The 25,670-nt window shown below is 49.4% G+C and overlaps 1 long non-coding RNA gene across 1 annotated transcript; it reads left to right on the plus strand.

Moving 5' to 3' along the window:
• Nucleotides 1-19,949: 19,949 nt before the first annotated feature.
• LOC110122647 (uncharacterized) lies at nt 19,950-20,707 on the plus strand. The gene is made up of 2 exons (XR_002309291.2): nt 19,950-20,192; nt 20,342-20,707. It is a non-coding gene; the product is annotated as an uncharacterized lncRNA (long non-coding RNA).
• Nucleotides 20,708-25,670: the final 4,963 nt, after the last annotated feature.

Raw genomic sequence — 25,670 nt, forward strand, 5'->3', positions numbered from 1 at the left:
ATAGATCAGGACATTAAATTAAAAAACAAAAATCTAAAGTCTGAGAGAGAACTATAAAAATGCAAATGTATTGCAACACAAATGCATAAAAATGTTTTATTTACAAAGTTCCCCAATTCTGTCACTTGTTTGCTCTGACCTTGGGCAAGTTTAACCTCCTCCAGCCTTATTTACTGGCCTGAAAAGTGGGGTTTAATAATAGAACCTACCTCATGTATTATCAGGAAGATTAAATGAGAAAATTCATGGGAAAGTATAGAGCCCAGTGTCAGGCATATACTAGACATTTAATAAATAGTCAGGAAGATCCGCTGGAGAAGGGATAGGCCGCCCACTCCAGTATTCTTGGACTTCCCTTGTGGCTCAGCTGGCAAAGAATCTGCCTGCAATGTGGGAGCCCTGGATTCAATCTCTGGGTTGGGCAGATCCCCTGGAGAAGGGAAAGGCTACCCACTCCAGTATTCTGGCTGGAGAATTCCATGGACTGTATAGTCCATGGGGTCACAAAGAGTCGGACATGTCTGAGCGACTTTCAAAAAAAAAGTTATTATTATTATTACCTTTATGGAGGAAAAAAGCACTGAGTGGACAGGGTATCAGTCCTTTTGATCACATTTCCTGGGGTCATACTGAGGGTGTGGCTCGCTGGCTGGGGGCTTACAAGATGATTTTGTGGAGGGGCTGGTGTAAGGAAAAGGAAGGGTAGTTGCAAGACTGGGGATCCTCAGAGGCTTAACATTAAGAGAGCTTTATGGCTTATGTCTGCAAGTTCTGAGTCCATCCGTTAGCCACTTAACAATCGACGGATTCCTCAGTGTCCCAAGGATATAGATCAAGGATCTTGCTCACAGGCTGGTGGGTAAACGACACCAGGCTGGACATAGAGCCTAAACGGCCTCGAAGCTCACGTCCACCCCTCAGGTCAAAGAGGGGGTTCAGAGGCTGAAACCGACTTGAAAAACTCTTGGGCAAAGCCAGGCTGGGACCTGCCCCTGGCCCCCAGTCTGAGCAACTCTTCCTGGCACCTGTGATCTTAGCAGCCCAGGGTAGAAAATACTGGGGTGACCCTACTAGGGGAGCAGTCACTTTCACCTAGGAAGCAGTGGCATTGAAGTGTGACAGGGACAAGATGGGGGAGTCCTGGGACTCACCTGGAGGAAAAAGGGCTGTCCAGGTGGCCAGACGTAGAGGCAGGAACAAGAGATGGATCTGGGAGACATCGAACACCCTTCCTTGTATCATGGGACTTGCCCTCCCATCTCTCACGGGCTTCCTGGAGGAGAAGAAATTTCAGGGCTGACACCAGGATCTCTCTGGTGATAGATGAAGCCACACCTGGCGATTCTTAACTGCTACCCAGACAGCACGAATTTCTCCTCCCCGCCCCCCCCCTTCTCTCCCCAGGCACACAGATTGGAACCTGGTGCGTCGCAGGACTGAGGTAACAGAAGAGATACTCACCCGGCAAAGCTGCAGATTCACTGGCAGTGCAAGGAAGGGTGGGCCCAGGGGAAGGGGCTGACCGGAATGGACCCACTGGAGGGCTCCAGATGCCTGTCCCTGCCCCTAAGTCCCAGAGGCAGAAGGCGAGTTGACGCACACTTAGTCAAAGCCAGGACTGGGAACCCCTGCCCTTCTCCGCTGAGCAGTTCCTTCCACATCCACACTGGTGGATCTGTGAATTAGCGGCAAGAATCTTCCGGGCTGGGCCATTAGCTACCCCTGGACCATAAGTCCTCTGAGGGGTGGGATTTCCCAGATTCTGGTGCTGACCCTCAGACATCCCAAACTCTCAGTAAGGGTTTGCTTGCCTGTTACTCTGTACGTAACCTGTTACAGTAACCACCCGTTACTCTTGTGCTAGGGGCTGACACCTGGGGGATTGATTTTACTCCCGCGGTGGTCCTGGGAAGTAGGCGGCATTATTGTCCCCATTCTCCAGAGGAGGAAACAGGCCCAGAGAGGGGAAGTGTCCTGGACAGCGGCTTGCTCGAGGTCAGGTGGAGATGGACTCTGGACACAAATCCTAGCAGACGGGCTCAGAGTCTCCCCTGGCTGTCCTTCTACCCCTCCTTCCCAGAGTCAGGCCCCTTCCTGCTCCTGGGGCCTGGCTCTGGCCAAGCGGAGGGAGCCTTTTAGAAGCGATTCCAGGCAGAGGAAGGCCAAAGAAACAACTCATAGGAGTTGGACTGAAAGATCCTTTTTGGTGATGGGAAAAAAGGCTGATGGTCTTATACTTGCAACGAAGAGCTAGTTTTCCTTCATCCTCCCCCCTCCACCCCAACATGGACCTAAAGCCTCTTCGGGCTACTTTTGGGGCAGGGGGTTGCTGGAATAAGAAGATGGACAACTTGAACCAAATGCTGGTGGGGAGACAGGGCAAGAGGGAACAGGAGGACTCCTCCCAGGGGACTTCCTTCTCTGCCCAGTAGAAGTTCACTTGGAGGAGGGGTGGGCGCCCCTGTTGATGCTTCATCCTAAAAGGCCCGGGCATGGGTATGAGTGGGGTGCCTGGAATTTCTGAAGTCTGTATCTGCTACGGTTGGGTGTGGCTGTTCGTTTCCATCCTTCTGGGGTTAAGGACATAGGGAAGGCGATGAGGTCACGGTTTATGAGAGCTTCAACTACGTGGCTTTGGAAAGATGTAATGTAAAAATGTTTATGCACGACATTGGCAATACAAAGCCCCTCAGTTAAAATAAAAATCATCAGAGTTTCCCTGTTTCCTGGAGTTGGAGGAGTTAAGTGGGCCGTTAACTGGGAGTTGTAAACCTGCCACATGGTACTGTTGCTCAGGCTGTTAAATAGAAATACCTGCCTTCTATATGCGTGCACTGCTGTTTTCATGCATCCGAATTTCTGATTTCTGCTGGGGATTCTAAAGACGATTGTGATGCTTTCTCTACATTCACAGTGATTATAACTTTAAATCTTTTATCTGCATCCTGTAACAACGTCATCCAAGGGTTCTTTAAACGGTGGTGCTGGAAAATGCACCTGAAAATCAATAACATTGGAAAGGAAGTGAGATGTGATAAAACGTTATGAAGAAGACCAAACCACCAGCAGGAAATACTGCAGTGTTAATTTAGCTGAGAGCGTGCTGTGAAATATTGGAGGTAATGCCGGGAAAATAAAAAGTGGCATTGAAGCAAAAATATGCCACAATGGGGGTAGATTTATGCAGGACACCCCATCCACTTTGCATTCATTTCTATGGCGAAATTAGTCTAGAATTATGCACGTTTTGAATCATACACGGTCTTCAGGAACACACGCTTTGCATAAAATGCGACTGTTCTGTGCTTCTCACTGGGTGGGGGAATGGGTCAGTTATTCTAAGGTTTTCTTAGAGGAGGCAACTTTCTCTTTCTGTCTTGGCTTGGGCCTTGGTGACTTCACTTGTAAAATGGGACAGGCTGGCTTATCTCGCTCTATTAGACTTTGTAGAAATAGGCACCATCCTTTTCTGCCCCGAAGACGTCTTTTCGGAGACAGTCCACAGCATGCACTAAACCCATCTTGATTCGTTGTGAGACTGACTTTTCAAATACTAGGTGCCGTAGAGGATCCCTCACTTATCCAGGTGGGGTTCGTCCAGGTGGGGTGATCCCTGGAGACAAGATCCCTTTGTCTCCACCCCTGTTGTCCCATCAAGATGTGCCCTGGTGGTGACAAGTGGTGGCCGATTGAAAAAGTGTGATGAAAAAAAAAAAAAAAAAGAAAGAAAAGGTGTGATGAAAAGGGCGGGAGAAAGTCGGGTGTGATGGGGACCTGGCACCACTAGAGGGCAGCACCAGCACACGGCTGAGGCGGCCTCTGCCAGGGCCTGGCCGGGAGGGGAGGCTTCCCTCCAGTCACTGCAGGCCTGGGGGTGGGGGGGGGGGGGGGGGGGGGTTGGGTGGGGCGGGCCAGGCCCAGTTCTGAGTGCAAGTGATACCAATGAGGGAGATCGGGACACCCCAGGACCCTGCTTTTATGAGGGTTACATCCTCTTGGAGGAGACAAGATAAACAACGGAAGCGCATCATAAACAAGGCTCTTTCAAGTGCAGTAACCAGCAATGTGCGTGCATGTGCGCTGAGTTGTGTCTGATTCTTTGCGACCCCATGGACTGCAGCATGTCAGGCCTCCCTGTCCATCACCAACTCCTGGAGTTTACTCAAACTCATGTCCTTTAAGCCAGTGATGCCATCCTCTGTCGTCCCCTTCTCCTCTCGCCTTCAATCTTTCCCAGCATCAGAGTCTTTTCATATGAGTCAGCTCATCAGGTGGCCAAAGTACTGGAGTATCAGCTTCAACATCAGTCCTTCCAATGAATATTCAGGACTGATTTCCTTTAGGATGGACTGGTTTGATCTCCTTGCAGTCCAAGGGACTCTCAAGAGTCTTCTCCAACACCACAGTTCAAAAGCATCAATTCTTTGGTGCTCAGCTTTCTTTATAGTCCAACTCTCACATCCATACATGACTACTGAAAAACCATAGCCTTGACTAGATGGACCTTTGTTGGCACAGTAACGTCTCTGCTTTTTAATATGCTGTCTAGGTTGGTCATAAGAAAAGTTAGGGACGGGGCTGACAAAAACCTCAGGAGAACTTACCTTCAAGTACCCTGACTCCCTCAAACCTTCCTCTCCATCCTGGACTGTGGCAATGACAAGCCGTCCATCCCACACCCCCCAGCCCCATTCCTGAGCGTAATTCCTGTAGGGAGAGAGGACAGGGCTCACTACCTGTGCGCTCAGACGAGTCCCCTCCGTCTCTGGGCTCAGCTTTCTCGGGTATGACACGCAGGGTGAGTCCTGACCTCCGAGCAGCTTGTTCAGCTAACCTGCTGGGACACCTGATTTCTAGTTCCTGAGCACCCTCTTGTGGGCAGTTGTAGAATTACATGCTCAGCGGGAAAGGCTCAGGGCAGAATGGTTAGCTTCACCTTGAGAAGGTATCACGGAGTGTGTGTTTGATTTGCACGTGTGTGCACACATGCATTCCTGTGCACACGCGAGTGTGTGTGTTTGTGTGCATGTCTGTGTGTGCTGGCTTGTGGGTGCCCCTGCTCGTGCCCGTGTCTGTCTGCGCTTGCGTCTCCGTGCCTTTCCGTGTGTCCGTCTGTATGTGCGTGCACATGTTCATGTGAGTGTGTGTTTTGGCACCTGGGACTTACAGGCCGATAGAGAAGCCCCCGTCTTTCTCACAAAGGTCCAATCACTCTCTTTGCAGCCAACTTCCTCTCCCCTTGTTCTGTCTGATCCCCCCACTTCCCTGAAGTTTCCTGACTCTGGGATCTCACGCTTCTCCCTCATTTTTCACCTGCACTATTTCAACAACCTTCTTTGGCTACTTTTTTCTCTTTTGTGTCCCTTGAGCCTCACTTGAATGTCACAAATTGTGGCTTCCTTTACTCTAGCCACCCTAATCATTAGTTTTACACCCCTTGGGTGCGGCTGACCCACCATGCTCTCTTGTGGGGTAGCAGGGAGCAGAAAACACGCACACAGCGGGCTCCGGCGGGTGGAGCAGAACCAGGCAGTGGTAGCTTGGGCACAACGGGAGGTCCTGGGAAATGCTTCACGTTCCTCCGGCACATGTGTCATTTCACTTGGTTTACATGATGACCCTTCAAGCATAGGAAAAAGAAAGTGAAAGTCGCTTAGCCCTGGCTGACTCTGTGCGACCCCATGGACTGTAGCCTGCCAGGCTCCTCTGTCCATGGGGATTCTCCAGGCAGGAATACCGGAGTGGGTTGCCATGCCCTCCTGCAGGGGATCTTCTCAATCCAGGGACTGAAGTCAAGCCTCCCACATTGCAGGAGGATTCTTTACCATCTGAGCCACCAGGGAAGCCCAAGCGTATGCAAGGTGGGACTTACTATCCCCGTTTTACAGTTGAGGACCTTGACCCAGACCAGGGAAATCTCAAAAACAGTCCTGCAGGAACTACTGAAGCAACATGCAAACTCTCTGATCCAGTTTTCATAACCCCTCTAAGAGATAGTTAGTCTCTATCACCATTAACAGACAAGGAACTCGAGACTATAAAAACATGAGGGGATACTGCATGGCTGATCAACAGCAGAGGCGGGATCTGAACTCTGCCCCGGGGTTCAGGCTCCACCGCTCAAGCATCGTGGCAGGTATGAGGGCTCCCTGGTGGTTGCTGGCCCAGTTTTTGAGCTGCACCCTGTCCCCTCACGACACATCCAGGGCTTATTTCCTAGGAACGTTCTGGAAACCGAGGAGGAGGGCAGGCTTCATTTCTGGGTCCCCTGTTTCTCTCCCAGGGCTGAGGGTGGGTGAGTCATGTTACCTGTGCCACTTTCAGAAGCTGCTGGATGGGGGCTGAGCATTAATTACGCGAGAACCTCGCTGCAGTGTGCCTAATTGCCTGATAACCATAATTGAATCTTATGGATTACACCAACATTATTGCAGGGAGCAGTTTCAGGCAGTTAATGGAAAGCCGCACTCGCATTGTGATACTTGCTTCATCTCTCCCATTTGGCCTGACTTTGAGCCCTTTCCTGGGGACTGGCCGAGGGGTGGAAGGGCAGTCAGGGGGTGAGAAATAGCACAAATATTTCACTCCCTGACTCCCCGGGGGCGCCATCTTCTTTGCAAAAAAAAAAAAAAAAAAAATCTGTCTGGCAGACGGGATTGTCATTTTGTAATCGAGAAGGTGGCATCGGGAGGTTGACAGCCTCTCCTGATTTCATTCTTGATCATTGCTACAGATCTTTACCCGCATCACCTGGGACCTTCTAGCGAGGCGGACTCTCGGGTCCCACCCTGTGCCTACTGACTCAGGTGATTCACTTGCAATGCTGTACTTTGAGGCACTGGGCCCTGGTCAAGATGGTTTTCATCCTTACTGTGGAAACAGCATTTTGATGTTCCATTGGGAAACAACCCATCCCTGCATTCCCCCAGCCTGTAAAGTTTGGGAGGGACCCTTACCACCCCCACTACTTTCACCCTGTCAGGCACGGTGGTTGCTTCAGGGGAGAACAGTTGACCCCAAGCCCGGTGGGTGAGTTATCTCCAAACCTGTTTGAAGCACTACTGAGAAAGATGTGCGTGATCAGATTATTTAGTGATAATCTTCCTCTGTTCCTGTCCTTGCCATGGCTTGCTGTGGGTGAGTATTCGTCCTGATACTAGAGTGGTGGCCTTGACCACCTGACTTGTTCTGAACGAAATGCAGGTAGAAGTCACTGGGTCACTGGGCCCGTTCCTAGCTTGTCCTAAAAAGAGCAGTCTTATGTTCCTGCTTGCCCCTCTTCAGCTCCTGACTTCCGCCATGAGAAGGGTGTTCCCCACATGGCCCTCATCTGGAGTCCAGGGTGGAGAATATGGAGCAAACCAAAACTAACCTGAAGACTTGAGTCCGGCCTAACTCAGCTGAAATTAGCTAATCCCATGAAAGTGAAAGCATTAGTTGCTTAGTCGTGTCCAACTCTTTGTGAGTCCACAGGCTATAAGCCCGCCAGGCTCCTCTGTCCATGGAATTCTCTGAGCAAGAATACTGGAGAGGGTTGCCATTCCCTTCTCCAGGGATCAAACCTGGGTCTCCTGCATTGCAGGCAGATTCTTTACCATCTGAGCCACCCAGAGAAGCCATGAGTATGAAAAAGGATTGTTTCTGTAAGCAACTGAGATTTTGTGGGTTGCTTGTTACACAGCTTCATTGCAGCAGACACCTGATGATTAAAAATAGAGATGCTTTCTTTCCATAGAGGTTGCTGAGCTGAATTTGGACTAGGAGAGCAGAACTCATCGAACAGTGAAACTGGCAGAGAGGGAAACAGAGCTAATCTAGCAGGAGGATCCTGAGCATGATGCTGGCTTTGTTTCCATGCATGGCCTTACTTGAATTGGTCAGGACTCTTTACTCCACTGGTTTTAACCAAGAGGGAATTAGTGGCTCCTATAGCTAAAAGTCCAGAGAGATTCGGTTTCAGGTGTGGCTTGATCCAGCAGCCTACTGATGGATCAGAATCTTTGTTTCTCCATTCTGCTTCCTGTTTTGTTCTTTTCATGTGGAGACTGGTTCCCGTTGTTATATAGCACAATGGTTTTCTCTTTCAGGTCTAACAAGAGAGAGAGTTTCTTCTGGAGGTGTAGACGCTTCTTTCCCAGGAGTTGGCAGCAAATATTGTCCTCAAGTCTCAATGCCTCAGGGGTCACACATCTTAGAGGCTGGAGAGATGGAATACGCTGAGTAACCTAAGACAGTTAGGAGGGGAGTAAGTCGGCTTCATTGAACCACACGGATCCTCAAGAGACAGTAGGGACTTCGGGACCAGGGTGAGAGGTGGGGAAAGCTGCCTAGAAAGATGTATTCATTTCCTGGAGCTGCTGTAACAAATTACCATGAACTTGTGGGCTTAAAACAACATAATTTTTTTTTTTTTGGTTTTGGGGGCCTGGACGTCTAAAATCAAGGTATTGGCAAGGTTGGTTTCTTTAGGGGCTTCCGAGAGAGAATCTACTTTACGCGTCTCTCTAACTTCTGGCGGTGGCCAGAAACACCGGTGTTCCTTGTGCGGTAGTTGCATCACTGCACTGTCTCCTCTGTCCTCACCCTGTGTCCTCCGCGTGTGTGTGTGTCTTCACAGGGCCTTCTTATAGAGACGCCACTGGTTATTTGGATTTAGAACCCACCCTAATCCAGTGTGACCTCCTGTCAACGAATTACATCTTCAAATAGCCTATTTCCAAACAAAGTCACATTCTGAAGTTCCAGATGGCTGTGAATCTGGGGGGAAACGCTGTTCCACCCAGTACAGAGGACAACCAGCAAATGCTCAGCAGATTATAATTCTTTTATACAAAAATAGGACTATAATATCCTTTCTGTTGAAACTTTTTTCAGTTTGAAATAATTTTAGACTTACAGAAAAGTTGCAGAAATAGTACAGAGTACCCTTAATATCCTTTACTTAACTTCCCTAATGTTAACATCTTGCATAACCATAATGCAGTTATCAAAACTAAGAAATGAACATTGGTTCAATACTGTTAACTAACTTACACTCCTTAGTCAGATTTCACTGGCTTTTCCATGAACAACCTTTTTCTGTTCTGGGATCCAATTTACGATCGACACTGCATTTAAGTCTCAGGTCCACTTAGCTCTCTCTGGTCAGGGATGGAGCTTCAGTCCTTCTTTGTCTCCCTCAACACTTTTGAAGAGTACAGGTGACTTATTTAGTAGAATATTCCTCTGTTTGGTTTTGTCTGCTGTTTTTTGGTCATGATTAGATTGAGATTGTGCGTTGTAGGCATCAGTTCAGTAACTCAGTCGTGTCCAACTCTTTGTAACCCCATGGACTGCAGCACACAGGCCTCCCTGTCCATCACCAACTCCTGGAGTTTAGGCATTGTAGGCACGAATACCCCAAATTTTTTTTAAAAAAGATTTTTGATGTAGACCATTTAAAAAAATTCTTTTATTATACTTGTTACAATATTGTTTTTCTGTTTTCTGTTTTGGTTTTTTGACCGTGCAGCATGTGGGAGCTTAGCTCCCCAACCAAGGATTGAACCTGAACCCCCAGCATTGGAAGGCCAAGTCTTAGCTACTGGACTGCCAGGGAAGTCCCAGTAATGTATTTTTCCCATGGGGTACACATTATCCACGTGTCATGTTATAGATGATGTTAACATTGATCGCTTGGTATAGGTGGCAACTGCTGGGTTTCTTTCCTATAAACTGTCTTTTCCTTTGTAATTAGTACATATCTTGGGGGTAGGAGAGATACTTTGAGACTACCCCGTTTATTAGTTGGAATTCTGCTATGAAAAAATGATTCTTTCTCCCTGATCCCTGCTGTTTTTATACCCTCTTCCCCTACTTAATAATAATTGTCAAATATCTACCTTTGCTCAGTATTCCATGTGTGGTATACCGTGATTATTACTTAATCGTCTCTCCAGGGCTAGTCATTATGTACTCAACATAAGATACTCAATTCCAAACAACACTGCACAGAATGTACTTCTATTGATGGTGACCCCCTTCTGGGAGTGTTTTTGAAGGCTATCATCCTAAAATACAAAGTCTGAGGTCAGAAGTGTGAGCATTTTTTGTTTTTAACAGACATTGCCAAACTGTCTCTCAATGAGACTGTTACAGGTAACAATACCGCCCGTAGTGTATGAGCATCATTCACTAGGTCATGCGTCCCAGGGGCTTGCCGTGGGTCAGGCTGAGCAGAGGGTGCGTGGAGACATGACATCCCTCTGCAGCCCTGCAGGGCCTTCACAATCTTGGCACTCTCTTCCTGGTCTCTTTATTTTCTTTCCCATCTCATCTTCTTTAGCATCAGTAAATTCCATAATGTTTTAGAACAGTGTTGCTTTTTCTGAGAACTAATTTATATAAAATTCACTCTTTTAAAGTGTACAGTTTTTGCCATATGACCCAGCAATCCACTTCTGGGCATGCACACCGAGGAATCCAGATCTGAAAGAGACACGTGCACCCCAATGTTCATCGCAGCACTGTTTACAATAGCCAGGACATGGAAGCAACCTAGATGCCCATCAGCAGACGAATGGATAAGGAAGCTGTGGTACATATACACCATGGAATATTACTCAGCCATTAAAAAGAATTCATCTGAATCAGTTCTAATGAGATGGATGAAACTGGAGCCCATTATACAGAGTGAAGTAAGCCGGAAAGATAAAGACCATTACAGTACTAACACATATATATGGAATTTAGAAAGATGGTAACGATAACCCTATATGCAAAACAGAAAAAGAAACACAGATGTACAGAACAGACATTTGGGACTCTGTGGGAGAAGGCGAGGGTAGGATGTTTCGAGAGAACAGCATCGAAACATGTATATTATCTAGGGTGAAACAGATCACCAGCCCAGGTTGGATGCATGAGACAAGTGCTCGGGCCTGGTGCGTTGGGAAGACCCAAAGGGATTGGGTAGAGAGGGAGGTGGGAGGGGGGATCGGGATGGGGAATACATGTAAATCCATGGCTGATTCATGTCAATGTATGACAAAAACCACTACAATATTGTAAAGTAATTAGCCTCCAGCTAATAAAAATAAATGGAAAAAAAATAAAGTGTACAGTTTTGTGTGTTTTTAGCACTCGTATAAGGTTGTATAACCATTACCCTTATTTTGTTCTAGAACATTTTCAGCATCCCACAAAGAAACCCCAACACCACTAACCTTCACTCCCTGTGACCTCCTGTCTCTAGACCATGGCAAACATTAATCTGTTTTCTGCCTCTGTGATTTTGCCCATTCTAGATATTTCACGTAAATGGAATCATGCAATACATGGGTTCTTTCATTTGGCATAATGTTTTCAGGGTTCATCCATACTGTAGTGTGAATCAGTATTTCACGCCTTGTTCTCTTGAGTATATACCTAAGAGTAAAAATTCTGGATCATATGGTGACTTTATATTTAACTTTTTGAGGAAATGCCCAACTGTTTTCCAAAGTGGCTGCACCATTTTGCATTCCCACCAGCAATGTATGAGGCTTCCAGTTTCTCCATGTCCTGGTCAACACTTGTCACTCTCTCTGATGATAGCCATCTTAGTGGGTGTGAAGTGGTATCTCACTGTGGTTTTGATTTGCCTTTCCCTGATGACTAATAATGTGTATATGTGTGTGCTAAGTTGTTTCAGTTGTGTCTGACTCTTTGTGACCCGTGGGCTGTAGCCCACCAGGCTCCTCTGTCCCAGGGACTCCCCAGGCAAGAATACTGGCGGGGGGGGGCTTGTCACGCCCCCCTCCAGGGGAATCTTCCCAATCCAGGGATCAAACCCTGCGTCTCTTATGTCTCCCTCCACTGGTAGGCAGGTTCTTTACCACTAGTGACACCTGGGAAGCCTGATGATGGTGAATATCTTTTCACAGACTTGCTGGTTATTTGAATATCTTCTTTGGAAAAATGTCTGTGGAGATTTCCCCCCTTTTTAAAATTGGATTATCATATTTATTGTTGAGTTGAAAGTTCTTTTATATATTCTGCACAACAGGCCTTTGTTAGATATGTGATTTGTAATTATTTTCTACCCATTCTGAGGGTTGTCTTTTCACTTTCTTAATAATGCCCTTTGAAGCACAAAAGTTTTAAGTTTGATGAAGTCCAGTTTATTTTTTTCTTTTGTTGCTTGTGTTTTTTGTCATGTCCAAAAAAACCATTGCTTCATACAAGGTCACGAGGATTTACAACTATGCGTGGAGCAGTGTATGTGTTTTTTTTTTTGGTGGCTGTATCGTGTGGCTTGTGGGATTCTACTTCTCCAACCAGGGATCGAACCCCAGGTCGCTGGCAGTGAGGTCGCCAAGTCTTAACCATTGTACTACTGGGGAATTCCCATAGAGCAGTGTATTTTTTAAATAAAAAAATTTTTTTCACCACTCATGGGACAAAAACATTATGAGTTGCGACCCAACATTCCCATACGTGCATATGTTCCCATATATGTCTTTATGTTCCGTGAAGTTCTATAAGACAATAGTCTTCCTATTTATTCTATTTCACTAAAAATAGAATGGGTCAAGACCCACTAAAAAAAATTTTTTTAAAAAAATATTTGGTTGTGCTGGGTCTATAGTTGTGGCATGTAGGATCTTCAAACTTCATTGCAGCATGCAGGATCTAGTTCCCTGACCAAGGATCAGATCTGGGCCCCCTACCCTGGGAGTGCAGAGTCTTAGCCACTGGACCACCAGGGAACTTCCAAAACCCATTAAATTGATCCCGTGACCCATTTATTGATGGGGACCTGCAGGTTGGAAAACCACTACTAATGTGCTGACAAAAACGTTTTTGTGTGCCTCACCTCACTGTGGTCTCCCCAATGCAGCCATGTGAAGCGGTCAGCATTGTGTCTCTTTTAAAGATGAGAGACTGAGGCTTAGAGAAGTTGTGACCTCCTGTCACATAGCAGGTCCGCACAGGACTGATCTACGCCTGTGCATTTCCATCTTTGCACCCAGTGCCCCTGCTATGGTTTCCACACCTTCCTGTGCTCAAAGTTCCCTGGGGTGGCTTGTTAAAGATGCTGATTTCTAACCTGCAACCGCAGAGATTCTGACTGTAATTTAAGACGCATCTCCTGGATCAGAAGACAGCAGGTAGCGTCTTTAAAATGGATAACCAGCAAGGACCTACTGTATAGTCCAGGGAACTCTGCCCAATATTGCTGGCAGCCTGGATGGAGGGGAGTTCCGGGGAGAATGGATACATGTATATGTATGGCTGAGTCCCTCGCTGTTCACCTGAAACTACCAACGCTGTTAATCGACTATACTCCGGTACAAAATAAAAAGTTAAAGAGAAAACACGGCAGTGAGTAGCTGTGAGTTTGTGGAAGGGGCTCTGAACTAGGAATCAGGAGGCCCGGCTCTCTGCTTGCTAGCTCTGGGATGGGCTCCACGGATGTTCCCCATGACTGACTGAGCGCCTCCTGCTCTGGCCTGGGAGATGGCAGGCTGGGAGAGGTGGCCCTGGGACGCGGCCAGGCCTGGAGCTCAGAACTCTCGCCTCACCGAGCACACTTCTGAGGTGACAGGACGTTTTTGCCGCTGTAGACGGGTGGGTGGGCTGTAGCCAAGAAGAAGTGATGTTTTGCTTGCCTCAACAGTATCTGTTCATTCTCTTAAACGCTGAGCCAACCTAAACAGATTGGGAGATTTTGTGTAATAATTCGATTTTAACGCTTCTTGAAAAGTCAGAAGATCTGGTGGCCTGGGCTTTTTGCTGCACAATTGAGGTGGGCTGGGCTCGAGTCGGGCCTGCCGCAGTGGGGCGGGCCGCAGTCCCCGCCACTCCCTATCGTCTGCCTGCCCACCGACTCCTGTGTAGGTTGCCTTGCCCCTGCGGGCATGGATGAGAGTTGGTGCCCTCCGCCACCAACTCCATGGCCCCGAGGCCCTCCCGGCCCTGGCTCTCAGGGGGTTGACTTCCCCAGCAGTGGGCTGACCCACATGCGGACGCCTGCCAGCTTTCTGCTGTCTTCTCCGCGTTCCCTTTCCCTGGTCGGCGCGCTTTGCTCAGAGATGACTCTGGCCATTTGGAAAGCCCACAAGCTCTTGGAGTTAGGCAATGTTGGGCTTCAAAGCCATGCCCCTCGTTCGCTTACTCACGGACCTCGGGGAAGTTATATTACTTCCCAGTTTCCACATCTATAAAATAAAGGGAACACTGCTCACTTGCTGCTGCTGTGTCCTTCCCCCCCTGCTCTTTGGGGGATCTGCCCACCTGCAGAGAGCATACATCCCCTCCATGCTGCTCTGTTCAGAATTAGGAAACCACAAGACCTGAGGCATGTTTGCCCCGAATCAGCTGTGTGTGTGTGTGTGTGTGTGTGTGTGCGCGCGCGTGCGCTGTGCTCAGTCATGTCCCACTCTTTGCGGGCCCCATGGACTGAAGCCCACCAGGCTCCTCTGCCCTGTGGAAATTTCCAGGCAAAGATCCTGGAGTGGGTTGCCATTTCCTACGCCATGGGATCTTCCCGACCCAGGGACCGAACCCATGGCTCTTGCATCTCCTGCACTGGCAGGCAGATTCTTTACCACGGAGCCGCCTGGGGAAGCCCCCTGAATTAGCTTTACCAACATTGAAGAGGCCCTTCGAAATTCTGCCTGAGTCACTCTCGTGGCTCTGAAGAGGGGCTGGAAAGGGGACTCCTCTTTACTGGGTTCCCTCAGACCCCCTCAAATAGCAGTTCTTTGGGGAGTAATTGTGAAGGGCAGTGCCCGTCACATAGCAGGTGCTCAATAAATGGCAATTGTTATTTTTTAAAAAAATATTCCTCCTCCTGTTTAGTTACTCATCTAGAAGTAGGAAAGCGGGGAGCAGTGCCCGAGGGTGGGTTCAAAGCAGCAGGAAGAAACACAGAGATAAGGAGGGGAAAGCAGCCTTGAAAATACTTCACCGGAAAGCTGCCTTGCAGGTCCCTATGCGTGTATGCAAATTGCATGCAAATCCAACACATGCTGATGAGCAGCCCTCCTCAGGAAGTCTGAGTGAATGCGGCCCGGGGGAAAATCTGGGTGGAGGTCCCTGAATTCCAGGGAGTTTGTGGTCAGAACTAGGGAAGCCTTTGCCTGGGAATGGGGTGCAGAGGGCGGCCGGGGGAGGTGGGCAGCAATGACTGGGGTGAACAGGGTGGGGCTGGGGGTCGAGAGGTCCGTGAGGGTGGAGAAGGGCTCCGAGGGCAGGAGGGAGACCAAGCTCAGGGCCGCTTTGCAGCTCCGCGCCGGCACCCCAGACCTGCACCCCCATGCCCCTACCCCTCACTCCTCATCAGCCAGATGATGGCGCTTCTCCAGGGCCCCGGGTCCATGCCTTCACTGCCCCTACAAGCTTAGAAAGACAGCGCAGGACATCAGAACAGGCCCCGGAGCTTCGGTGTCAGACAGACCCCAGTGCCCTCCAGCTGTGTGATTTGTGGGCCAGTTACGGGCCCCGGTTTCCGCCTCTGCAAAAGTCTCTCCCTCATAGAGCTCACATGAAGCTCGGTTCAGTGAGGGCCTGCAGTGGGGGAGAAGATGACTGCAGGCATACCATGTTCGGGCTGCTCCATACCCCGCTCTGCCCCCGCAGTCCGTGCAGAGATCCACGCTCTTTGCATGCCCTCTCTCATTTCATCCCAGGGAGCCCTTGAACAGATACAGCATTATTATCCCCATTTTACCTATGAGGATGCCAGAGGCCAGTGAGGGCAAGAGCCAGGACAGAGCCAGCTCAGCAGTCGGGCCCACGCTGCTTCTCCTGATGCTCTCCTGCCTTTCCCCCAGAGACAGGCAACCTCTTCATTCTAGAAGTGAAATGAAGCCCAGAGAGGTTGAGTGGCTTGCCCAAGGTCACACAGCCAGTTAAGAGACAGAGCTGGAGCTCGACCCTATCCTCCTGACTGCGGTCACACTCTGTCTGGCCATCACACAAGACCCACCCTCCCGGGCAGCCCGGCCCAACATCTGAGTAGGCTCTGGTTCTCCCTTCTCTGTGCCTGGGAGGACCTTGGCCCTTACACCTCACGGCCTTGATCAGCACAGGTGAGTGCTGGGAGCCTTTAGGGCCACGGTCTCGTCTCTCCAGGAAAGCTCGCAGGTGCTACCGGCCCGGCTGGGGGCGGGGGGCGGGCGCTGTGTGAGTTCTTGCCTCCCCCTCACCTCCTCCTCGCCTCTCCTTTGGTCCCTCTGTCCCTGCTTGTCAGCTGCCCCTTCCCCTTGCCCAGCTCCAAGGCTGTCAGTGTTTGGGGGAGATTACTCAGTGTTGACATTGGAATATGAATTAGGTGAGAGCAGCAGCCAAATATTGGAATTAGGGAAGGCAGGAGCCCAGGCTGGAATCCAAGAGTGGCTGGAACATCTGTGCCTTGGCTCTTCCAGATGCCTGACCTGGGCCGCCCACCCGAGGACGCCGCAGACAAGTCCTGCCATAGCTAGCGTCGTGGTCCTCCCCTTGCCCGCCGAGGGTGCAGGTTGGAGACCCGCAGACCTCAGCCTCATCCACTCTCTCTGTTCCGAGGCCTGGGAGGAAGCAGAGGCTTCTGCTGTGACTTGAGGAACTGAGGGAAGACTCTGCCCAAGGATTTACCTTTTGTTTCAAGGTCTGAAATCCCACCTTTAGAGTTCTGCTGCTATTGGTCAGATCCACATTTGTCAGAATGTGTTTCAGGAAGCTCACATTCTGCAGACTGTAAAAGAGGCCAGGAAAGTGTGTTAGTGAAAGTGTTAATTGTTCTTCCATGTCTGACTTTTTGTCACCCAGGTACTGTAGCCCACCAGGCTCCTCTGTCCATGGGATTCTCCAGGCAAGAGTACCAGAGTGGGTTTCCATTTTCTCCTCCAGGGGATCTTCCTGACCTAGGGATCCAACCCAGGTCACCTGCACTGCAGGCAGATTCTTTACTGTCTGAGTAATGAGGGAAGCCATATGTTAGGGAAATGTTATGTTAAACAGCATTTCTACGGGACTCTAAGAGCCTTTGATAACTGAAGAGGCACTGTGATTCTCTTAAAGAAGGCAGGAATTTGTAGCATTTCCCAAACTTGTTTAAGGGGAGAACTTTTCCTCATTGAGAACTTCTTGGGCCAGAGTTAACAGATCCGAATCTAGTCTAGCAGCTGCTGCGACTGCTGTCCAAAGGTTGGCGTGAGGCTGGGGGAGCCTGAATCAGAACTCGTCTCCTGCGTCAGTGAAACGGAATAGCCGCACCTGCCCTGGGCGTTCAGTTCTTTTCTAAATGAGAGGACATTGTGTGCAGAGGCGCACCGCCCACTGTGTGCTTGCACACAGTTCAGGGAGGGTAATGATCACCACTGTTCCTTCTAGCTGATCTGCTAAATGGGGCCACACTGGCAGCTTGGCAACAGGGATCCCTTGGGGGCTTTTCCCTTCTGTCCAGGAGGAGGGCTGCGTTCACTACAGCATTTCTCAGAGTGAGTCTTGGGCCTCTGTCAGTTTTTCCACAAGGGATGGTTACATGGCAAGTTCAAGGCCAGCTTACCCAGTGGGCAGACAGGAAGGCGCTAGATGTCAGGGGTTGACTCCAGAGTCCCATGCTTTGCCTGGGCCACCACAGTGCCTGTCTCCTGGCATGGGGCGGGGCACCAGAGAGGCAGGTGACAGAGACATTTCCTGCCAGCTCTTGGGGGCAGTGTGCTCATGACCAGCCACCCTTCGCAGGGTCCCAGCCACCCCCCCACCCCCCGACCAGGCTCCCTGCAGGCCAGCCATGTCTGCGTCTGATGCCGGGAACACTTCCCCTCTAGGAGGCCTGGATCTCAAGTGGGACCCTTGCCATCTAGACATCAAAGTCGTCGTCTTTCTCCCTGTCTTCTTCCCACAGAGGCTGCTTGGGCAGCAGGTCTCCCTTGGTCCATCCTGTCTCAGTTGAGGACTGTCTGAATCAGATGTTAAAAGGGGCCAGGTCCTCAAAGGACTGAGCCACCTCCTCCAAGCGGCCCAGAAGACACTCAGTCATAAAAGCAGGGACTACGTCATTTCTCCTCTCTGAGCCTCCATTTCCCCACATTCAGAAAAACTAAGATCATGGCATCTGGTCCCATCACTTCATGGCAAATAGATGGGGAAACAATGGAAACAGTGTCAGACTTTATTTTTTTTGGGCTCCAAAGTCACTGCAGATGGTGACTGCAGCCATGAAATTAAAAGACTCTTACTACTTGGAAGAAAAGTTATGACCAACCTAGATAGCATATTAAAAAGCAGAGACATTATTTGCCCACAAAGGTTCATCTAGTCAAACCTCTGGTTTTTCCAGTGGTCATGTATGGATGTGAGAGTTGGACTGTGAAGAAAGCTGAGCACCGAAGAATGATGCTTTTGAACTGTGAGGTTGGAGAAGACTCTTGAGAGTCCCTTGGACTGCAAGGGATCCAACCAATCCATCCTAAAGGAAATCAGTCCTGGGTGTTCATTGGAAGGACTGATGCTGAAGCTGAAACTCCAATACTTTGGCCACCTAATGGGAAGAACTGACTTATTAGAAAAGACCCTGATGCTGGGAAGGTGGGAGGGACCCTGAAGGCAGGAGGAAAAGGGGATGACAGAGGATGAGATGGTTGGATGGCATCACCAACTCAATGGACATGAGTTTGAGTAAACTCCGGGAGTTGGTGATGGACAGGGAAGCCTAGTGTGCTGCAGTCCATGGGGTCACAAAGAGTCAGACACGACTGAGTGACTGAACTGAACTGAAGTGGGGGAGGCTCATCTGGCCCTGATAGAATGTCAGTCTATGGATTCATAAACACATCAACTCCTGCTCTGCTTACTTGTGAAATGCTTCTAGGAATTCCCTGCCCTCCATCTGCCTTCAGGGGAGTCCCCATCATTTCTCCCCATGGGAGGGATTCTAGCAGCCTCTCAAGGTGTCTTTCTGCCCCAGGGATGTCTCCCCTTCTGTCCGCCCACCACACAGGAGCCCTCTGGGCTATCTGTCTAGGTTCTGCTCTTCTCACGTCCCTCTCTGGCTTCCACACTTGAAATGGCTCTCCCCTGTCCCTGGGGAGGTCTGTGGCCCCAACACATCTCTGCCACCTCTGCATGGAGTCTGCCTGGAGTTCTCAGACACACCTGGACTTCCAGGCTTCCCAGTCTTTGCTCTTGCCATCCCTTTAAAATGCCTTCCTCTTTCTCCTTCTGATGAAATTTGACCTCACTCTTACCACCCACCTGTCTTTTCTTCTAACTTTCCGCCTAGTGTGGCTCTTTGCATTGTCCCACAACCAGCAATACACACATTTTTCACCTCCACAAATGTTAGAGTACCAACCATCCTTTGTTGTTGTTCAGTCTCTAAGTCCTGTCTGATTCTTTGAGACCCCATGGACTGTAGCCCGCCAGGCTCCTCTGTCCATGGGATTCTCTAGGCAAGAATACTGGAGTGGGTTGTCATTCCCTTCTCCAGGGTATCTTCCTGACCCAGGAATTGAACTTGGGCAGATTGCAGGCAGATTCTTTACCCATCTGAGCTACCAGGGAAGCCCTATAATTTTAATGGATACTGCCAAACTGTCTCCAGAAAAGGCTGAACCATTTACGCCCACCAGCAACAGTCTTACACCGATGTTTTAAATGTCTAGTTTCCTCATTTAAGAACAAGGCCTGAGTCTTGTTTATCACAGTGTCCCTGGTACACAGTAGTCTCAATAGATGCTTCTTGAGTGAATTGAGGGATTGCCAAGCCCTGGCTGTCTTCCCAAAGAAAAGTGGAAGCCCTCCTGTCTCTAAAAAGTCTCTGAAGTCAACTGTGGGACCAGGAGACCTTGATTCATTCCATTCAGCTCTCTGAAATGCAAAGAATCCTGAGGACTCCCTGGTAACTTCTTTGTAAGTGGGGAGTGTGTGGTTTTTGTCTTCAGAACTGGTCTCAAGGATCTGGGTTGCCATGGCAACTCTTAAGCAGGGCCGCCTTTCCCCTTCCCTCCATCTTGGGAGCCTTGGTTGCCATGACAACCGTTGGTCCACTCCTCTTCCCCTAACCCTGTCATAGGGCCACCTACTTCCCTGTGTGGGTCCCACCATTCTTAGGCATGACCCTGATGACACTTTGACCCCATGCACCTTGACACCCTCTTGGGAGGAGATCTGAATGGGGCCACTCCTGAGAACAGCTGGCAGCAGAAAGCAGCACGGCTGTTTGGGAAGCAGAGAGGGCCCAGGTGAGGGGACGGACAGGGCCTTGCTCCCTCCAGGTCCGGTAGGGTCCCTGTTGTTTGGCGACCAGAGGATCATATTGAGAGGTGGTTTGGGGCGTGGATGAGCTTCAGGCTGTGTGGCCAAGCATGCTTCCTCCTCACTCTTATTTCAGGTGGCAAAGCGGATGGAGCGGATGCCACTGACTCAGCTCTCCAGGGGTCCTGAGCCTCGGGGGAAGCAGGAGGCCACTCAGAGAGCCTGCCAAGAGCACCGTGGAGTTCCTACAGTCCTCTGTAGAATGCCCGGAAAAGAGTCCTGAGGAGGTGGGACACGGGACATTAACGTGATGGGATATTCTGTGGCCAAATTAAAGAAGGACAGTGGAGGATTCTGTTGACCCTCGGAAATTATTTCTAAGAGAAAAAAGCAAGACTCAGATAGCTGTGTGGATATTGATGGCAACTATACAATGCCAGTTTGGACTCCCCAGAGCCTGGATTTGGAGGCACATAATAAAAATGTTAACATAGCTTCCCTATACCTGCTTCTCCTCCAGCATTTCCCCATCTCTGTGGGCACCCTTGCCACCTGTGCTTAGTAGCTCAGTCATGTCCGACTCCTGGCGACCCCAGGGACTGCAGCCCGCCAGACACCGCTGTCCATGCAGATTCTCCAGGCAGAAATACTGGAGTGGGTTGCCATGCCACCTGTTCTGTTGCCAAATCGGAAACTTGGGATTCAAACTAGACTCCTCCCACTGCCCTCCTGCCCCGCCCCTGTTGGTCGCGGGTCCTGTGGATTCTACGTTTGAGTGGGTTGCATGTTTATTTCTCCCCATGCGCTGACTGCCACTGCTCTAGTTCACTTTCTTGCTGCTGTTTCCCATGGGGAAACCACTGCCATAACCCCCAGCAGGTCTCTGTCCTCCCAGGCGTGTGTGCCCCCGACTCCCTCAAGCACGCCCGCCATATCGCTGCCCAAGTGGCCAATCTGGCCACGTGGTTACTCTCCTTCAGGCTTCCCCTTTACGCCAGGATCAGTGACAAACTTCTTGGCACCCTTGCGGCCCTTCAAGACCCACTTCCTTGGCCCCCGTCCAGCCTCTTCTCCCTTGAGCTTGCTTCCAGTCACCAGAAGCTGTAGGCCGTTTGCTTTCATTCCTCTTGCCTGTGAACACACCGTGCCCTCTGCCAAGAATAACTTTTCCTGCCTCAGCTGCCAGGTCAGCTTCTATCCACCTCTGAGACTGAGCTCGAGGCTTTCCAAGGTGGTAGAAGAGAGGTGTCACCACTCTATTCACTCCCTGAAAACTGTACAGAAACCACCAGGAGAACTGGAACAGAAACCTGGATTTTGTCTTTGATGGACTCAAATGTCTGTGCTCCTGGATCTCAGCGGGTAAAGCTGCTAGAGGAGGAGCCCATGACTCAGCAGAGAGGCCTGTGTTCTCACCCACTCAGCTCCATGGGGTCACTCTTCGTGACCCCATGGACAGTAGCCCACTGTGCTCCTCTGTCCATGCGATTTCCCAGGCAAGAACACTCGAGTGGGTTGCCATTCCCTTCTCCTAGCAGAGAGGAGGAATACCACATCTCCATACTCACAGCTGGGAAAGGTACTGGGAAGCGAGTTGATTTCTCCCACACTCACCCAGTTTAGAGGGTTAGGGATTGGAGGCATGGAGTGCCGCAGGAAGTGGGATGGAGGTTGGGGCTCACCATGGGGAGGGAGTCTCACAGTCTAGGTAAGGAGTAGGTACATCTCTAAGTCCTCAGCAGTCGGGTGGCTGTCCCTCCTACTCTCATGAGAGATCGGGGGCGCTGATCTCAGGGAAGCCAGGTGTACCTAGGAAAGGGGTAAGGAGTCCTACTCAAAAGCAGGGGGATTGAGTCTGCAGATAAATTGAGAGAACTCCAGCACCTTTCTCTCATCCAGCTCCAGAGCAGCAGAATCAGGTCTGTATTGGTATTCTGGCTTCAACCCCACAAGGACATAGAAGAATGTTTCTCTGGAGGAACTGAATAATTCCAAAGAAATGACCAATCGATGCATATATCTAGGGGTCTGTAGCAGACAAGTTGTCAGGAGGAACGACTGTCCTAGAATGTAGCTCATCAAATGGACAAGTCAGGCCCAGGTACTCAAAGCCTCTGACTGATCTTTTGGTGCCTCCTGTTTTTAGATTTTATTGAAGTAGAGTTGATTTACAAAGTTGTGTTAATTTCTGCTGTACATCAAAGTGATTCAGTTATATATATATTCTTTTTCATATTCTTTTCCATTATGGTTTATTACAGGATATGGAATATAGTGCCCTGTGTTATATGGTAGGATCTTCTTGTATATATAGTAGCTTGCTTCTGCTAATCCCAAACTCCCAGTCCTTCTCTTCTTCACCCACTGCCCCCTTCCCCATCCCTGGAAAACACACGTCTGTCCTCTATGTCTGTGAGTCTGCTTTTGTTTTGTGGCTGTGTCGATTGTGTCGTATTTTTTAGATTCCACATCTGAGTGATAGCGTGTGGTATTGTCTTTCTTTTTTAAAAAATAATTTTGCTTACTTACTTTGGCTGTGCCGGGGCTTGCTTGCCGTGACGGCTTTTCTCTAGTTGCGGTGAGCAGGTTCCACTCTCTAGTTTCAGCACGCAGGCTTCTCGCTGCAGTGGCTTCTCTGGCTGCGGAGCATGGGCTCTAGGGTGCCCCGGCTTCAGTAGTGGTGAAGGCTCTGGAACACAGGTTCAGCTGCGGGGCTCAGGGTTAGCGGCTCCTCGGCACGTGGGATCTTCCCAGATCAGGGATAGAACCGGCGTCTCCTGCGTTGGCAGATGGACTCTCTACCACTGAGTCACCAGGCAAGCCCTTGTCTTTCTTGTTGTGACTTACTTGCATCCCAACCTGGGGCTTTCCTGCTGGCTCAGATGGTAAAGAAGCTGCCTGCAATGCAGGGGACTGTGTTTGATCCCTGGGTTGGGAAGATCCCCTGGAGAAGAGAATGGCAACCCACTCCAGTATTCTTACCTGGAGAATCCCATGGACAGAGGAGCCTGGCGGGCTACAGTCCACGGGGTCACAAAGAGTCAAACACAACTGAGCGACTACCATCTTCCTTCCACACCAACCCAGGCTATCAATTGAATGTGATGGTGAAATGAAGACTTTTCTAGACATGTGATATCTCAGAATAACTTGTCCACCCACGTACCTTTTCTCATGAAACTACTGAAGGATGTGCTCAGCTAAAACCAGGGAGCTGAGAAAGAAGATGTGGGGTCCAGGAACAGGGACCCCAAACCCAGGGGAGATGAGGGAAGGAATTCCTTGGGTACTGGCTAAGAGAATGTCAGGAGACCAGCTGTGCCTTGGCCCAGGGAACAACTAGACCTGATCAGCAGGGTATCTGAACGTTCTAAGGGGTAAGGGAGTTTGTCCCCAGGAAAATAAATGAGACTGACAAATTATCAGACAGGTTTGGTCATGTGGAAAATTACATAGAGGGCATGGAAAAGTTTAGTCAATTGCTTTTTACAAAACAAGCCTAAGTTGATGAAAAATGAGGTAATTATTAATAGGAAAAACAAAAAAGAAAGGAAGTAGAATCATAGTCTACTATTCAGGCTGGGAATACATAGTAGTGAAGGCGTAGACTAAGGATTTAAAGCAATTATGAGCAACATCCCTTATGAGGGTGGTCCAGTGGTTAAGAAACCACATGCCAACATAGGGGACATGGGTTTGATCCCTGGTTCCAGAAGATCCCACGTGCTGTGGAGCAGTTAAGCCCAGGCACCGAAACTGCTGAACCTGCACTCCAGAGCTTGTGCTCCGCAATAAGAGAAGCCAATGCAATGGGAAGCCCACACACCAGAGCTAGAGAGTAGCTCCCACTCCCCACAAATAGACAAAGCCCATGCGCAGCAACGAAGGCCCAGTGCAGCCAAAATAATAATAATAAAATAATAAACATTTAAAAATTGAGATGCAAGTAGTTGAGGAGGATAGGGGAGGAGGAGAGAGAATAGAAGAAAAACTTCTAGTCCACTAAGATGTCAACCAATGTTTAAGATGATGATTCAACAGATTGAAGAATAAGTGTTATTTAGCATGAAAGTGAAAGTTAGCCACTCAGTCCTAACCCATGGACTGTAGCCCTCCAGGCAACTCTGTCCGTGGAATTCTCCAGGCAAGAATACTGGAGTGGGTTGCCATTTTCTTCTCCAGGGAACCTTTCCTACTCAGGGATCAAACCCAGGCCTCCTGTATCGCAGGCAGGCTGTTTACCCTCTGAATCGCCATGGAAGCCCCCTGGTGCCCCAGAGCGTAATTTAGAGAGAGTTATTTAGGGAGAGGGAGGTAAACAGCAGGGGAAAGAGCTTCAGGAGAACGAGGCGTGGGAGATGGGGTTGGGGAGAAGAGAATGCTCTTTTCAATTGTAAGCCTTTGAGCACTATTTGACTTTTCAAAAGATTTAGAAGTCCTACTTTGTTTAAACAACAACAACAACAACAACAACAAAATTAAGAAACTGATTTGGTTCATGTTCTTCCTCTGTGAAGACTTCCCTGACCACCAGGGCATCCCTTGAGAGCCCTTCCCTCTGGGAGCCAGTTGAGCGCTTGTCCTCAGCAAGAGTTCAAGAAGGGCTCTTGGAAAAGAAGTGAATGGATTCCTTAAAGCTGGTTAAGTTCAGACGAATTAAAAAAAAGACTTTTGCAGAGGTTGAACTTGGAAAGCCAAACTAACATTACGGGAGATTTGTCTTTCATTGGCTATCACAGGTGGTAATGTCACATTTCTCCACACACCCCCCCCCCCCCCCGCCCCATTTTGGGGGTGGGATGGAGCTGGTTGAGGTCACAGGGTAGACAGAAGCAGGTTGGAAGGTAGACATGCTTGGGTCCCAGCACTATCTCTGCCTTTCAGTATACTGTGAGTTCAAGGCAGGTTACTTACCGCCCCGAGCCTCAGTTTTCCTCATCTGGACAGTGGGGAGAATAATGGAGCTAAACTGCTTTGTCGGGCTGTGGTTAAGGATCAGGAGAACGTCGGTGACGTGCTGGGCAAACAGTAGAGGCTGGTTAAATGGTGGATGGTTTTATTAAGCTGCAGGGTGTGTTCACTGATAGCAGTTCTCTTCCCTTGACCCCACTTTCTGAATTCCAGTTCTTGCAGCTCCTCCGGGGAGCTCTGGCCTCCGTGTCAGACATCCCCAGAACAGACCCTGGACTCAGTGTGGGCAGACCATGTATTAGCAGAGCAGTTCAGAGCATCTACACATTTTCAGAGACATCTGAGTCATTCCATTTTGGGAGCTGTGCTGAGATGGTTTCAGCGGCTTTGCCTGCTTTCTAAACAAAAATTATTTAGGTGGGAACAGTTTCAGCTTGAGGTTTCCATGATTTTCACATGACCTTTAAATACCCCAGATTTGCAGTTTCCTTCTTTCTCTAATGAAAGTCTGGATCTTCTTGGAGAAAAGAAACTTAATTCCAGGCTTGGCCCTC

This window comes from Odocoileus virginianus, chromosome 10 (assembly GCF_023699985.2).
Source record: "Odocoileus virginianus isolate 20LAN1187 ecotype Illinois chromosome 10, Ovbor_1.2, whole genome shotgun sequence".
Taxonomy (NCBI): Eukaryota; Metazoa; Chordata; class Mammalia; order Artiodactyla; family Cervidae; genus Odocoileus; species Odocoileus virginianus.